Source organism: Leopardus geoffroyi, chromosome B4 (assembly GCF_018350155.1).
Source record: "Leopardus geoffroyi isolate Oge1 chromosome B4, O.geoffroyi_Oge1_pat1.0, whole genome shotgun sequence".
In the NCBI taxonomy this organism is placed as follows: domain Eukaryota; kingdom Metazoa; phylum Chordata; class Mammalia; order Carnivora; family Felidae; genus Leopardus; species Leopardus geoffroyi.
The window spans coordinates 24,214,330-24,232,350 of record NC_059341.1 but is presented as its reverse complement, the minus strand read 5'-3'; the positions used below and the strand labels follow the sequence as shown (position 1 = coordinate 24,232,350).

Below are 18,021 nucleotides of genomic sequence, written 5' to 3'. Positions count from 1 at the left end.
AGACAAATACCATATTATTTCACTTACATTGGAGTTTAAGAAACAAAACAAATGATAAAAGGAAAAAAGAGAGAGAGAGAGAGAGAAAGGCAAACCAAGAAATGGATTCTTAACTCTACAGAACAAACTGATGGTTACCAGAGGGGAGAGTGGGAGGGGTGAAATAGGTGATGGGGATTAAGAAGTGCACTTGTGATGAGCACCAGGTGCTGTATGGAAGTGTTGAATCACTATATTGTACACCTGAAATTAATAGTACGCTGTATGGCAACTAACAGGAATTTAAATAAAAACTTTAAAAAAGGGCATTATACCAATAGAATCTTGCTGTGATTCCCCCAACCACCAGCCTTACACAGTGACCCATCCGTCTAAGCACTGCACATTCTCCACTTCAAGGACCATCTCCTATGTTACGCCCAAACAAGAACACAGCTCATTTTCAGGCTTGACTCCCTTATAAATGTAGAACCTGAAACTATTCGAATCTTCAGACCTAACTTTAAAACCTTTACCAAGAAAGAATAAAGTTTGTTGTCTTTTTCTACTCTGTCAGTATAGCCAAATTCTCAAAGCCGTAGCAACATCATCAGAGCTTCTGACGATCTGTATACTTGGCTTCACACTTATAGAGCTAATGAGCCTCTCCTGAAGTATTTCTGTCTGTTTTGACCACTGCATCCCCTGATTGCACTTGTGCAGAAATGTCCGTTCAATGGATATGTCAGAATCAGGGTGGGAGTAGAGTATGGGTGCTTATTGGAGAACGACTTATATTCAACATACACCTGAGCATACATTTCTTAGCTGGACTTAAAGGCAGTTATAGATCATTATGTCGATTAATACAGGGGCAGGAATGATTCCTAATCTAGATGTAGAAACACAGAGAAACTGAATTTCTCCAAACTATGCTAACCAAATCAAGTCAAACAGAATCAAATCAATGAATATCTATACTATGTGTTAACAACCGTGACTGGTAGTGCCGATCAGTTTTAACCGGGATAGAGACTCACACAGATGTCTACCTTCCTAGTCTCATGCCCAACGTACTAGGTGAACCTACAGCATTCATATTCTCACATAATCCAGCTCATTCATTTCAAGATCTATGGGAAATTGCTGGATGACACAGATCAGCTAGCTTGAGTATTTCAGGGAGGTGTAATGCATGTAGCAATCAGAGAAACATGAAATGTTGCATAGGACAACCAGACGTTCCTGTTCTCTTTCAAATAAGACAAAACAACACGAAATCTTTGTTAATGAGACCATGCTAATGGAGATTAGTAATAGACAAGAAGAGTGAAACCATTCTCCAACCAAACTCTGCACATTATTTCTGCATCACCTTCTGTTCTCTAACCCTTCTTCTTCACAGGAATAGACAGAGGAGGTGGAGGGAATCCAAATATCTGAGCCCTGTCTGATCCTGTCCTAGACTGTCCCAGGCACAAGGAAAGACAGTAAAAGCTGGACTCTTGCCACCACTTCAAGTGATGGTCTTTTTATTTTTTTCTTGCTCTTTGCTAATCATCTCTCTCAGTGCTGATTATTAAAAAGCTTCCATGGCTCTTGCAAAGTCTTACCATTTTAAAATGTATTGGTGATATCCACTTATATTATTCATTTGAGTCTGAACAGCAAAAAACATAAAAATATAGTATGGAGTTATTATGTTTTTAGAAGCATGAAACTGATCTGTGACTACATTTTAACTTGACTTTAATGTTATTTAGAGTCCGAATTGAAATATCAGAGGATTACTATTGTAACAGAAATTAATCAAACTGAAGGTGGCAAAGAATCTGAATAAGTGCCAGGGGAGTGGAAAACAAAACAGATTCTGGGAATAAACAGAGTCTTGCTCTTAGCTCCATTGTCTCACCAAATGTTCCCCATTCAATCTGATTTCTATTACCAAAACTATTGAAACTGCCTTCTAGAAAGTCAAGGGTGACCACTCTATTGACAAATACAAAGGCCCTTTATCTGTCCCTCTATGGCTGACTTCTTCATCATTTAACATTATTGACCATCCCTGGCCTTCATGGCTGAGGATGAGGTTTCTGAAGAGGACACCCCTTCTCTTATTTACCACTGTATTCCTGGCATATGAGGAAGTGCTCGACAGATAGGTCCTTAAGAAAATTTTGCTGGATGAGTAAATAATCGCTTTGCCTCCTAGACTGAATCACTCCCCTCTTTGTTTCTTGAATTTCCCACAGGGTACTCAATACTGATGATGGTCTGATACCCAGCTCATGTTGGGTGTTCTCACCCTGTCAGAGCTCCTGCCCCAATTTCTCATCTCCTATTCAGTACTTCCATCTCAAACTCTCAGGCTCAAATGAACCGGTGGTCATTTTTCTTCTCCATCTAGGATTCTGTATACCACAAGCTTAATGGCCTGGCACCATTGTTTCTGCAGCTCTCCCCACAACCCCAGCAAATACTGATACCACCTTTGCCTTATCCCTCTTGTTCCTTTCCTATAAACAGACCATCATCAACTTCTGTCATTTTTTTTGATACATTTTTTGACATGTCTAATATTCACCCACAATTTCTTCTTGTCTACCATTGCTACCACTCTGGGCTAAGCTTCTCATTTAATAATTGTGGCAGAGTCTTAATCTGTTCTCCATGCTTCATCTCACAAATGAAGACCAGACTTCTCTTCCTTAAATATCATGTTAATTATGAAGTTTCGTTTCCCAGAAATTTATGATGCTTTTTTTGCTTCTTTGATTAAGGCTAAACTTCTCCTAAATCCAGATTACTTACAATCTCAGCAGTTCCGATTTTATCACCCGCTTCTCCCCAGCACGAACTATCTCCTCTGGTCGACTTACCTCACTGGAACCTGACACACCGTGTTTATAGCTATCACTCTGCTTATTTTGATCTTCTCATAGAAAAGCTTTTCACAGCCTCACTGAAATCTGAAGTATGCTTCCAGTGCCTGTCTCCAGTGCTAGCTCTTCCAAGAAGCTCTCACTTACCGTCCAGTGATTCCCCCTCTCAGGGAATACCAATAGTACTTACAGGCTGTATAGATCATTTGAAATGCCCCCTCAAAATTCGTATGTTGAAGACGTAACCCCCAGTACTTCAGAGTATGGCTGTATTTAGAGAAAAGGTCTCTGAAGGGATGTGACAAGGGTGGGCCCCAATCCAATATGACCGTGTCCTTGTAAGAGGAGGTTAGGACACAGACTCACAACAGAAGGAAGACCATGTAAGATATGGAGAAGACAGCCATCCAGAAACCAATGAGAGTGGCCTCAGAAGAAACCAGCCTTGCCAACACATTGATCTTGGATTTCTTGTCTCCAGAACTATGAGGAAATAAATTTGTTGTTTAAGCCACCCAGTCTGTGGAATGCTGTTATGCAGCCCTAAGCAAAACATAAAATATCACTATTTTTACCTGTGGTTTTTTTTTTCTTTTTTTTTTTATAGTGGGGCCATAGGTTTTTGGGTGGTGGAGATCATGACTTAGGTTTTGATGTCTTCCTGCCTTTCATGGTTGTTCTGCAAGTGGTAGGTATTTGGAGATGCTAAGAGGTTAGATGGATTCCATTCTACCTTATTAGAGACACAGTGGAAATTGAATATTGTTAACTGGATCACCATTGACACTGTTCAGAAAAATAATTCCTGATGCTTTAAAGACAAGTGCAAATAGGGGAGTGAAGAAAACTCTGGAAAGAGAACCCAGAGGGCTTCAGGAACAATCCAAGGGTACAAATGTCTTAACTAAAATTCAGAAGTCATTAAAAAGTAGACATATTTGGCTATGAAAAATAGATAAAAGCGTTAATATGGCAACAAAGTCAGAAGACACATGATAGATTTGGAAAACTATATTTACAACACAGATGAGAAATCAAGGGATGGTATTTCTAATACATGAAAGTGCTACAAAATGACTACGAAAATACAGACCAACAGAAAAAAGGGCAAATGAGTTAAACAGGAAATACAGGATGAACAAATCCAAAAAGACAGTAAGTACTAGTAGACAAGGAAATAGAAATTAAAATAATGACAACATATCATTTTACTTCAGGTACATTAGCAAAGATTAAAAAGAACGAGAACAGTACTGAACCAGATGTCAGAAAAAGTATGTTCTCACAAAGTGTTGGAAGAAATGTCAACTGTTAGGGCCTTTTGGGAAAGCAGTTTATCAGAACCAAACATACCTTTCAACTCAAGAATCCTACCCAGGAACTTACCCACAAAACTAAAATCCTGGCATACAAGGACATTTTCAGAGATGTAACATTTCTCACAGTGGCAAAAAGCTGAAACAAAGTGAATCTCTAACAATAGAGCAAAGCTTATATAAATCATGTTATCCACACATGCAATATTATATTGCCAGTAATGAATTATAGCTCTTCCGGCTGATGTGCAGGGATTCCTGCTAAGGAATTGGAGAAAAGCAAGATGTATGTCTATTATGATCCTATTTATGTAAAAACAATGCATGTGTATGTGTGTGTAAATACATGTATACAGATCTGCAAAAGCTATGAAAGAATACATGCTTTATAATAAAGGTTCCCTTGAGGGGGAAGTAATGTGGGCTAGGGAGAGAGAATAGGGGGAAGGAAACAGAAAAAAAAAACTTTTAGTTTTTTTACACTTCATTTATGTAAAACTATAACTATGCACATGGGTGTGTGTATATTATCAAGATAAAAAATGTCAAAATGAGTTGAATTTTCAGAATTTTTGTTTAATTCTTATACCTTGCAGTATCTGCTCTAATGTTAGTTCATTGACTTTTTTTCCTTCACCAGGATAATCTGAAGGAGAGGGCTGAATGTTCTTAAAAAGGTGTCTCACTTAAGATATTGCCATGCAAAGTGGGTAGCCAGTAAGTGAAAATTATTGATGAGTGTGTTCAACAGGGTCTGATTGAATTCAAATTAAATTTCTCCAGAATGTTTTGTATTTTTGAAGAGCAAACTTCCCATGAGCTTATCAGCATACAAATATTCCAGAAAGGCAAGCCGAGTTTGCCCTCTAAATTTTTGTTCTTTTAGGGGGAGTACAAACACTGTCTGCTAACGTCATTCTAACCCCTTAATTACAAAAGTGACATAAACATTTGTAATCCCCAATTAACAGCAGCATATCAATGTTGGCAGTAGCAAAATTAGGTTTGTGACTCTTTTGTGTGATGTGCATGATAAATATTAGCTTGTAAAGGTTATTGCTGTATTAAATAGCCAGAAGGTAAAATATTTATTTGTATTATAGTTCTGTTAATAATTTAGGTGTTTTAGTTCACGGGGAATGCACATTTCTTTGAATAAGGAAAGGACAAACAGCTCAACATTTTTCATTTGGAAGAAAGCATAAAACTCATTGGTAATATTTGCTTTAGAAAACTGTATCTCAGTATCATTCTTATTTTAATTATAATTAACTATTTTACTTAAGTATGCATTCAGAGTATAATTTGTGTAAATGTCATGTCTAAATCAGATATTAGCAGAACAGAAATGCCCTTATATGGTATTGTAGTTTCTGCTTTAAGAAGTCAAGTTATTAGGTTTTTTTTTTTTTGTAAATTTCCACATACTGCTGACAGTCTGTGAACTTTAAGCAATTTATATTTATATTTATATTTATATTTATATTTATATTTATATTTATATTTATATTTATATTTATATAGTTGACCTACAGGAAATCTTAAAAGGGAGGAATATTCATTGCTGAATGTTAAGGGCAGGATTCACACAGTCAGGGTAGCAACTTGCCTTCCAGAAGCTTCTGTTTCTGCCTTTCCTCTCATTTGACCTTTGGCCAGTCTAGCCAGTCTGGAAGAGACTGGATACAGGTTTTGAACTTGTGTGCCAGTTCAGTTCCATACTGCTCCTCTCTGCCTTGCACTGCTCGTGCTCTGAGCTCCTGGAGCCACTTTCATGTCTCATGGTTACCCTGCATTTGGCTACTTGCTTTGCTCTATGGTCTATCTGTGTTCTCTGGAGTCTACCTGAGGTGAAGGGTTGTAAGATAGGTGCTTCTCCTACTCTGAGTTGTCCTTAACACTTTGGGGATGCCTTACCATTCACTGGATCTGACTCACAGGCTTCCTCTGACCTTCTCAATAGGCAGCTATGGGCCCCTGTCCCCATATGGGACTGCTCAAGCCATTCCTTTGGCTCCTTCTCTACCAACCAAACACTGATGCCCTAGAGGCAACTTACACCTGTACTTGTTCTGTAGGTCATGGGCTTTTAAGCTTTTTGCCACTCTCTGATTTGGGCGTATTGCACAAATATCCAGAACCTTTAAAACTGAGCCTTTACTTTTTATTTTTTTTAATTTATTTTTATTTTTTTAATATATGAAATTTATTGTCAAATTGGTTTCCATACAACACCCAGTGCTCATCCCAAAAGATGCCCTCTTCAATGCCCATCACCTACCCTCCCCTCCCTCCCACCCCCCATCAACCCTCAGTTTGTTCTCAGTTTTTAAGAGTCTCTTATGCTTTGGCTCTCTCCCACTCTAACCTCTCTCTTTTTTTTTTCCTTCCCCTCCCCCATGGGTTTCTGTCAAGTTTCTCAGGATCCACATAAGAGTGAAAACATATGGTATCTGTCTTTCTCTGTATGGCTTATTTCACTTAGCATCACACTCTCCAGTTCCATCCATGTTGCTACAAAGGGCCAGATTTCATTCTTTCTCATTGCCCCGTAGTACTCCATTGTGTATATAAACCACAATTTCTTTATCCATTCATCAGTTGAGCCTTTACTTCTAAATTATACTTCTAGGTTTAGGTAAGGTGCTGCCCACAGCCTGCCCCTCGTGTCTCTTTTAGTTATGCTATAGGAGAACAGAGGAGAATTAAGTAGCTCTGTTTGTAGGTGGACCGAGGTACATGCCCTCTAGATTACCATTTGTCTCCTGGACACAATCACTACATATCTGCTGTGTAGTGCTGGCATGTTTGTTGGGCTGAGGTCTTGGACTAGTCCTCAAAGACCAGTTTGTTCTAGTTACCGGGTTGGTCATGTTCTTACTCCCAGCCATCTTGCATACTCATGCACCGTCATCAAACCAGAGTGTCCTGACAGAGGCAAATGAGAGTACACACAGTGGTGCTGAGGGAGTCTTGAGAGTGCCTTCTTTGTTAGGGATGGTGAACTGTCATGCTGAATTGGCAGCATGTGTCCTGTGTTTGGCCACAGGACTATGGAGATGGTCAGACACCAAAATATACACTTCCTTGCCTGGAGAAGGGCACTGGAGGCCCCCTAATGACATCTTGGTTATTTTTCAAGATCATATTGATCTTAATCCATCTGAAAAATACTTAAGTATATAGCCTGAGGTGAAACCTATGTTAATTTTCCGCAAGAGAGCCACATTTGAGAAAATTATTCATTGTTCGTAGTCACTTTCTCAGATTGGCCTTTTGAAAACAGAATAGAAGGACATTATCTAATTTTAAACAGGCAACCTTTAGTTGTCTTCTGCTCCTACTTTATAACACACATTAGGTGGTTCCTATGAAGGTGAGGGGAAATACACTATTTTTAATGTCATTATTCCTTACTGGAGCATGTCAAGGAAGCAAGGAACATGGCTGGAGGAAATGTCAAGCAAGCTTTCAGTGACTCAAGACAGCCTGGGAACAAAGATGACATACCTGGAGATGACGTTCTCGTCTTACCGCACGTGGCTGTGGAAGCTCTGTACCAGGCTGCGGTCACATTATTCAGATTCCTAATTTTATACAGAACTGGACTCTGAAGGTCGAAGTCAATGAAAGATGGAGAGGGCCCACTCTACCCGCGGTTGCTTACTCAGCCGGTCCACTCAGCTTTTCTAGAGCTTTTCACGTAGGTGCTCTTGTCAATGAACCACCTCACACGGTGGAAGATTAAGCTGATTATTTACAGTGTTCAAATTCCAGTTCTGTAATATTTCATCCTGTAGTTGGATTAGCTAGCAGTTTTCCAAGGCTGTTCTTTGAGAAATGAATTTTTGGGACTGTTAATATTCCATCTATGAATGTGTCATTACTTATTAATAATTTTCTTATGGCCTCATTTTATTTTTTGCCATGTACATAAATTTTTCTTTTTCAGTTCTGATTATTTCCTTAGGCTGTAAGTCCTAATAAGTGGGTTTACTGGGTCAATGATACAAACTATTCCCATTTTTTTATGTTGCCAAATCACTTTACATGAAACCTGGACTCTGTGGTCTTACCATTAGTGTTTGAGAATAGTTACATTGGCACATTCTCATCACTGTTAAATGTTTTTTCATCCTTGACATTTTGAGGAGTAAAAAATAGTAATTTTGTTGTAATTTTTATTTTTATTTCTAGGGTAGTCATCTATAGGTTTAGGTGGCATTTGCATTTGTTCTTCTATAAATAAATTAATGTCTTGTGCCCAATTTTCCATTGGGGGGTGTTAACGTTTTTCCTAATTATTTGTAAGAGCCTTTCGTGCATTACACATGCTAACCCTTTTCCATTTGTTCTAAGGTTTTTATCCAGTTTGTATTTAGTTAACTTCTAATGCTTTCTAATCTCTGGAAGGTTTAAATGTTTACGCAGTCCAAAGCTATCACATCTTTTCTCTGTAATTCCTTTTATTACTTCTTATGTTTTATCCTTTCCTAAGAAGAGATTGTGAAACCATCATCTGGTTGCTTTTGGTTTATTTCTTACAAGGAAATCATTAATATATGTGGGAAATATTTGGGTGTTCAGCTTAATGTAAGATTATCTTATTTCTTCTCTCCAAATTAGAAAACAATTGAACATTGTTCACCTATTTCTTATTGTTTTGGTTTTTGTGGCAGGGTTTTATAGATACTAGGGTCAATTGTAGGGGTATCCTGTCTGTCTTATTAATATGTAGTTGATTTTTATAATAGAAGCATATGATTTTAATTATTGTAGCTCTATAGGATTCATTTTTCTATCTAATAGAGAAAGTCCTCATTTCTAATTATTCTTTTTTCCTGAAATTTACACATGATCTTTAGGGACATTTTCTTAAGTTCTAAAGAAAATCTCATACAGATTGCATGAGGTTTTCTTTTTAAACCTTGAAATTAATTTTAGAAGTTATGTTTACATTATTTCCCAGAGAGCTCTTTTTTCCATTATACACTTTTTATGGGAAAGAATGCCCACATATCTATATATCCTTGCTGAATTCTATTGTTAGTACCAATCATTTTGGTTCATTCTTTGCATTTTTAAGATCAAAATTCATGTTGTCTACTAATGCCTTTACACCTTATCTTCTTGTTTTCAATAGTTATGCTTTTGTAGAAACTTCTGTTTGCTGTCTTGTTGCATCAGGTAGAAATTCCCAAATAATGTAAAAAAGTGTCGCTAGAATACTTATCTTAATCTCACTTTCTAATGGAACTGCTTCCAGTGTTTTACAGCTAACAATGATGTTGACAATTGGCTTAGGAAATATATCTTTATATTATTAAAGAATTTCCTTCTATTTTTAATTTAGTAAGAGCTCTGCTATTCATCAGGACCAGGTGCTATTTTTTTGAAAAGTGTTTCAGCATTTATCTAGATGACTTTTTTCTTTTGACCTTTTGATACTGTGTTACATTAATATGTTCTATTTAGAGAGTCTTTTAATGTAATATTGCACTAAGTTAGTACTGCATTTAGGAGTGTTACCTCTAAATCTCTGAGATTGACCTAACGCTAAATTCCCTCTTTTCCTCTCTCCCTTCTCCCCCACCCCCCCACCCCGGCCGTGCTCCCTTCCTTCCTTCCTAAAATGTTATTTGTCAGACTTTGGTTTCAGGGTACATGACCTTCATAAAATAGGTAACTTTCTATATTATTCTTTGTTTCTTAAACAGATTGCATATTATGGGAATTATCTGTCCAAGAAGTTTAAATGCAATTGCATAAAACACTCAGGTTCTTGTCAACTTTTCCTTTATAGACATATCATCATATTGGCTAATTTCTTTTTCGAAATTTATGTTTCAGCCCCAGATTGTGTTTGTGAAATTGATTGCATTGAGTATGATAAGATTTTAGTATTATCAACTGTATTTGTTGTAATCTCTTATTTCTGTTTTTTGGTGGATTCTTTTTTAAGTAATTAATTAGGAATTTATTTTGTTGTTTTATTTTCAAAAAAACATTATCCTAGTTTCATTTAGATATTTGATGTATTTTGTCTTATTGTAATTATTATTTTTTTTTTCCTGGTGTTGAAGAACATCTAATTTTCCTTAAAAATTTCTCAACTTACATTCTTTTGTCATTATTTTCTCTTAATAATGAAAACATGTAATGATTTGAATTTTCCTATGAGTATAGGCTTGGCTGCCTCCCATTCATCATTTTTAAATGTGACTATTCTCATTTTTATTAATTCAAAATAATTTATAGTTCTAATTATAATTTCTTTACTTCAGATTATCTTATTGATTTTTAATTTGCTGATCTGTGGTTTTCAATTCTATCTCAATTGCATTATAGTCAGAAAGTGTAATCTGGTTCAATTATGATTTGGGGGAGTTTGTGGACTGGCCAGCATGTCTAGTTATAAGAAAAAAAATTTAGGGGTGCCTGGGTGGCTCAGTCGGTTAAGCATCTTCCTTTGGCTCAGGTCATGATCTCACAGTTTGTGAGTTCGAGCCCTGCATCGGGCTCTGTGCTGACAGCTTGGAACCTGGAGCCTGCTTCAGATTCTGAGTCTCCCTCTCTCTCTGCCCCTCCCCTGCTCACTTGTGTGCTCTCTCTCTCTCTCAAAAGTAAATAAACATTAAAAACATTTTTAAAAAAATTTAAAAAATTTAAAATACATTAGATACTTGAAAAAAGTTATTTTCTCTATAGGATATGAAATTATAAATATATTATACATGAACTTACCTTGTTGATTATACTACTGTATTAACTATGCTATATAATTTCTCTTTGAATTGATCTCAAGTAGCTAAGTAATATGGTGTCAAAATATGTAAAGAAAAAACTCAGTTTCTAGTGCTGCTATTATTGGTCTTTTGGTGCATTTTAATCAAAACTTTAATGGGAAGTTGAGGGGGGGGATTACATTGTTCATTACTCTCCTGCTTCCATGTTAGCTCCATGTTCTTCCTAGTTTAGAATAGGTACAAAGTATGGAATGAGGAGAAATAATTTGAGTGTAGAAAAGTGTAGCTGTTTCCACTGAAGGCTTCTAGGTCAAGTATTTTGTCTGAACTAATTCAGTTAACTCATCAAAAATCCACACTTCAGAGCGTAAACTTATGTAAAATAAACTGTTTAATATGATTAGTGTTTAATATGTAGTTAAATACCGAAAATAAATGATTCTCGCTGAATTGTAAGATTGTAAATAAAATCATTTAATTTTATATACTGAGTTTTTTTCTTAAGAGACCTGGAGAGTTGGTATTACTTCTTATGAAGAAAGAGGAATAGCAAATGAATTCAGGTAGGTAAGTGTTAGGTGGGAAGCAATACAACTTTTGAAATCTCTTTACCTTCTACTCTTAACAAAAAAATAATACTATAAAATATATAACCCAGCATTATTTGAACTACCTGGCTTTCACATGAATGTAAGCATGTTTATAGATGCAGGAGGACATCTATTCTTGGATAGTTTGCAAAATGCATTTCTAGGTGCCAGCATTAAATGGCAAGATGACAGGCAGTCCTTAAAAATAAAGCAGATCAAACCTACATCATAGTAACTGAAAATATAAAGCATTATTGCATGGATCTAAATGCCATAAAAATTTAGAAATAAATGGAAAATTGTAAGTTTTCTCCCCCCTGACATTTACTCTGAAAGCAACATAAAAGCATTTGTATTATATCCACTCTTTGTGTGCATGGCAAGGGGCAGCTTTGATCTAGTGTTGAATTTTCTGTTGATATTACGTAGCTGAAGCATGGGAATTACAATACATTCTTATTTGTTAACCTTGCAACCCATTAAAAAATTACAGCCTGTTGGATAGTCATAGCTTCTTTGTAAAAGGAAAGAAAGAGAATATGCTTTTGTGTTACCTGAATTTATTTGTCCTAGAATTAATCTTTTTTCTTCTCTTCACAGTGGTCAAAACAAATCGCCAGGTGTACCATAATTAAGAAGAAAAACATCCCCCCCCCCACCACCACACTATTCAGGAGTAATAATGCAATGTCATTGAATACTTATGAATACAACAGCATTTATTAGGATCTATGACCCAACGGCCATGCTCCAGTTACACATATCCTACACTACATTTCTCTCAACAAAAATGCAGGTACAATTAGCTCATATCAGTTTCAATTTATTACAACTGTTATCAAAACAAAGATATAAAATAAGTAGTTCATGTGCTTACCTTATTTTATTTTATTTTTTTTCAACGTTTATTTATTTTTGGGACAGAGAGAGACAGAGCATGAACGGGGGAGGGGCAGAGAGAGAGGGAGACATAGAATCGGAAACAGGCTCCAGGCTCTGAGCCATCAGCCCAGAGCCCGACGCGGGGCTCGAACTCACGAACCGCGAGATCGTGACCTGGCTGAAGTCGGACGCTTAACCGACTGCGCCACCCAGGCGCCCCATTACCTTATTTTATTTTTAAACTTTATAACTAGATGCTCAGTTTTCATTTGGACATTATTTTACCTCGACACTTGTGCACATTAAAAAGATACGTCTCCCAGAAAAAGAAACCTTGCAGAATAAGGTTAGAGCTTGTTAGAATTAATTTGAAAAACTTAATTATCTTCCTGGACTATTCATGTTTTCTAGGGCTTTCTTTAGAATAGGTAAGAAGTTTCCCCAGCTACTTTATATAATCCACCTACGGCTTACTGAGTTCTTACAACAGAGTTCGGTGTAGCAAATAGTTGAAGGTGCCTATGGATTTGTGAGAATCGTGAGAGAACTAAAATTTCAGATGACTCTTAGCCTTATTTTAATGATGGAGTTATTTGTAAATGAGCTTGATTTTGTTTTCCCAAGTGAAATTTTTCATGGGGCGGGGCATGGTTTGCCATGAAGGTCAGTACTGTAGGGGTGGCCTGCTGAACCTAAACTAAGAGCGCATCAGCTAAATCTGCCTCCACAGGTGAGGGCAGCTGCTTGGACTGCAAGGTGCCAAATTTGGGAGTTGGTTATCCTGTTGGTCTAAGGAGACAGGTCATCTATATATTATAAGAACTTTTTTTCTTTCTGACTGGAGGAGTTTAAAATCAGATAATATACACAAATCCGTGAACACTTAAAGAATGTAATGTGGGGCGCCTGGGTGGCTCAGTCGGTTAAACTGTTGACTCTTGATTTTGGCTCAGGTCACAATCTCATGGTTCGTGAGTTCAAGCCCCACGATGGGCTCTGCGCTGACAGTGTGGAGCCTGCTTGGGATTCTCTCTCTCTCCCTCTTTCTCTGTTTCCTCCCTGCCTTGTGCTCTCTCTCTCAAAATAAATAAACTTAAAAAAAAAATAAAGAATGTAATGTTACATTTTTTTTGTTTTTATAAAAACCATACTTTCAAAATTTCACTCCTCTGGTCACTATAGTTTGTTTCACTGTAATTCAAGGAGGAAATTAAACAGCTTTCTGGCCAATTAATAAGCAGTTACTGAACGTCTACTGTGTGATGAAGGTATGCTAGGGTAACAGAAAAATGAGTGCACAGTAGCATATGACATGGCATAGGGTTGAAAATCTCTTTGAGGAGGAAAACACTAATCGACACCAAATAACTCTGAAGTTAAATAAGTACATGCTGACTTATTTAACTGATAATCTACTTCCTCCAAGCGTGCACCCGCCTACCTGTGTGAACTTTGTGATGCCTGAAGGTGTATGAAGATAACTGAGAAAGTCACTAGAGCTGGAGGAATAGGGAATGGGTGGTAGGAATTCCTGGTTTAAATGTGGTTAGGAGGAGGACGTTTGGGTGGCTCAGTCAGCTAAGCGTCCAACTTCAGTTCAGGTCAGATCTTGGGGCCTGTGGGTTCGAGCCCCATGTCGGGCTCTGTGTGGACAGCTCAGAGCCTGGAGCCTGCTGCGGACTCTGTGTCTCCCTCTCTCTCTGCCTCTCTTCTGCTTGTGCTCTGTCTCCCTCTCTCTCAAAAGTAAACAAACATTAAAAAAATAAATGTAGTTAGGAGATTAGCAAACTTGTGCTGTTTTATAAAGAAAACAAGAGTCCGAAACTTAGGTTGGAGTTTTCCTATCCTGAGGTGAGACAAGCCCATCCAAAGGTACAATGAAATGGATCTAGAACCATTGCAGGGATTAAATACTGACCAAGCAATATCTGGCTTAGTGTGTGACCTCAGTTGGAATTCTTTATATTTTCCATAAACTTTCATAGACTAGTCAAGAAATTTTTTAAACTTGCAGAGATCACTAAAATATACGAACACAGACTATACCCAATGATAAAGCCTAGCAGATGTTGTGAGTGTAATCTCCCAAAATGCAGCACAATGAACATTTGCATCCCCTTTTCCATTTGTATCTATTCTAATATTAAAAAAAACTCTGGGGAGTTTAGTAAGTAATTCCTAATGCATAGGAAATTCAGTGGAGACTTTATAATTCTCTTCTTGTTCGGTCAGTATCATTCTACACAACACCCTGAAAACCTTCTTACTGGGGCTTCTAAGGTGCTAGGCTCCGTGGTGTTCTTCCCAGCTCTCTGGTTGCTCCTCTTTGCTGGTTCCTCTCTCCCTGATCTGTATGTGTCTGAACTCTTGCTCTAGACTTTCTTCTCTTGCGATTGGTGGACTTCCTGAATGACCTCAGTGCTATGCACTTATCCACCTGTCTGTTGACTAACCTCTGCTTCTGTTTACCTCCTCAGCCTCACTGCATCTTAACCACCATCATCTCTTGCTGGTCTTCCATGTATACCCTTTGTGCCATCAGATTCTATCCCTACACTGCAATCCAAAGGATCTTTCAAAAATGCAGTTGTCTATAGCAGGGTTGAGTATCCACTGTACAACAATTCAGATGTACAAAAATGTAACCTGAGTTTCTTAAAACCAGACTTAATTTTTACCTCTTGGTGTTCGTTTCCATTTTCTACTGTTACATTATTTTTTATAAGTTTATTTATTTTGAGAAAGAGTGTGTGTGAGTGTGCAAGCAGGGTAGGGGTATAGAAAGAGGGAGAGAGGGAATCTGAAGCTGATAGTATGGAGTCTGATGTGGGGCTCAATCCCACGAACTGTGAGATCGTGACCTGAGCTGAAACCAAGTGTCAGACGCTTAACCGACTGAGTCACCCAGGTGCCCTTCTACTGTTAACGTTATTTTTAACGAATCCTAGTTAAACTCAGTCTCTTTCAATTTTCTTAATGTCTTATGAGTAAACTTAGTAATTTTAGCTTTCTGACACTCCTCTTTTCTCTCCGGGTCACATCTAGGTTGGGGTTGGCAGACTTTTACAGCCTCACGGTGTCAATGAAAATAGTCCATCTGCTCTGTAGTTATTCCCAGATTTTCATCAGCATCTGCTGAGAGTGACGGCTATCTAGTCTCTGGTCACTGGCATCTACTACTTCTGCCAATGTCCTCTCTTTCTCCTTGGTTCTGGGTTGTCAGGTCCACCCAGAGCCTCTCAGTCCTCAGGCCACTTCACGCTCTCTTGCAGGCTCTTCCTCTGCTACTCTCAGGGACACAGGACAACTCAGATGTTTGCCAAGTTAGCCTTAAAGCAGTGGAGTATAATACGTAACCTCTCTACGTGTGTTCAGAACAAAAAGCGCTCCCTCTAAACCTGGGGTCAAAGAAATGTCACTGAATGACAATTCTCCCCCTAGAAGCTAAAAATTTATCTCTGATATTTTTGTTAGGTCCATTTAAAAACAAATAATCCAGTGAAGAAATGGGCAGAAAACATAAATAGACACTTCTCTAAAGAAGACATCCAGATGGCCAACAGGCACATGAAAAGATGCTCAACGTCACTCCTCATCAGGGAAATACAAATCAAAACCACACTCAGATATCATCTCACGCCAGTCAGAGTGGCTAAAATGAACAAATCAGGAGACTATAGATGCTGGAGAGGATGTGGAGAAACGGGAACCCTCTTGCACTGTTGGTGGGAATGCAAACTGGTGCGGCCACTCTGGAAAACAGTGTGGAGGTTCCTCAAAAAATTAAAAATAGACCTACCCTATGACGCAGCAATAGCACTGCTAGGAATTTACCCAACGGATACAGGAGTGCTGATGCATAGGGGCACTTGTACCCCAATGTTTATAGCAACACTCTCAACAATAGCCAAATTATGGAAAGAGCCTAAATGTCCATCAACTGATGAATGGATAAAGAAATTGTGGTTTATATACACAATAGAATACTACATGGCAATGAGAAATAATGAAATATGGCCTTTTGTAGCAACGTGGATGGAACTGGAGAGTGTTATGCTAAGTGAAATAAGCTATACAGAGAAAGACAGATACCATATGTTTTCACTCTTATGTGGATCCTGAGAAACTTAACAGAAGTCCGTGGGGGAGGGGAAGAAAAAAAAAAAAGAGGTTAGAGAGGGAGAGAGCCAAAGCATAAGAGACTCTTAAAAACTGAGAACAAACTGAGGGTAGATGGGGCGTGGGTGATGGGTATTGAGGAGGGCACCTTTTGGGATGAGCACTGGGTGTTGTATGGAAACCAGTTTGACAATAAATTTCATATTAAAAAAAATAAAAAAATAAAAAATGTCAGATTGAAGAATAAAGTGAACTAATTCGACTTTCTAATCATATTCTAACCATTTAGGTCTCTTCAAAGTCCCTGACAAAGCAATTTTGAGAAAAAAAAAAACAGAATTGGAAGCATTATACTTCCTAATTTCAAGCTGTATTATAAAGTTATAGTAATCAAAAAGAGTATGATATTGGCATAAAAACAGGCACCTAGACCAATGGAACAGAACAGAGAAACCAGAAGTGAACCCAAGCATATATGTTTTGATATGGGCACCTGAATACACAAAGGGGAAAAGGCAATTTCTTCAACAAACGGTGCTGGAGAAACTGGATATCCACACACAAAAAGATGAAATTGGACTCATCTTGCATCACACAAAAATTCAGCTCAAAATGGATTAAAGACTTAAGCATAAAACCTGAATCCATAAAAATCCTAGAATACAACATAGGGAAAAGCTCTTTGACATTGGCTTTGGCAGTAAATTTTTGGACATGATAACAAAAGCACAGGAAAGTATATCAAAAAAGCTTCACTATAGCAAAGGAAACCATTAACAAAATAAAAAGGCAATGTATGGAATAGGAGAAAGTATTTGAAAACCATGTATCAGATAAAGAGTTAATATCAGATAAAGAGTTAATATCCACAATATATACAGGGAACTCACACAACTCAAGCAAAACACCAAGCCACCCCAATTTAAAAACTGACAAATGACCTGAAGTGACATTTTTCCAAAGAAGACATACAAATGGCCAATAGTATTTGAAAAGGTGTTCAATATCACTAAGCATCCAGAAAACGCAAATCAAAATCACAATGAGATTTTACTTCAACATCTGTTAGGATGGGTATTATTAAAAAGGCAAGAGAAACACACATGGCTAGGATGTGGAGAAAGGGAACTTTTGTACATTGCCGGTGAAAATGTAAATTGGTACAGCCACTACAGAAAACAATATGGAGGTACCTCAAAAAATGAAAAGTAGAACTACCATATGATCCAGCAATCCCCCTTTGGATACATATCCAAAGAAAGTGAAATAAGTACCTCAAATAGGTATCTGTGTTCCCATGTTCACTGCAGCATTGTTCACAATAGCCAAGATATGAAAACAACCTAAATGTCCATCAACAGATGAATAAAGATCACACACACACACACACACACACACACACACACACACACACACAGCTTCGTAGGAAGCTGCCACCCCTCCCCCACTCCTCCTTTCCCTTTAAGGACAGGGCTGAGCTGCTTACTCAGGGACACTGCCTGGTTTC

At 37.7% G+C, this 18,021-nt stretch overlaps 1 protein-coding gene across 4 annotated transcripts in view; it reads right to left on the bottom strand.

The window, feature by feature from the left end:
- MYO3A (myosin IIIA) overlaps positions 1 to 18,021 on the bottom strand; it is a 246,003-nt gene that overhangs the window by 17,105 nt on the left and 210,877 nt on the right. The gene's annotated exons all lie outside the window — the stretch shown is intronic.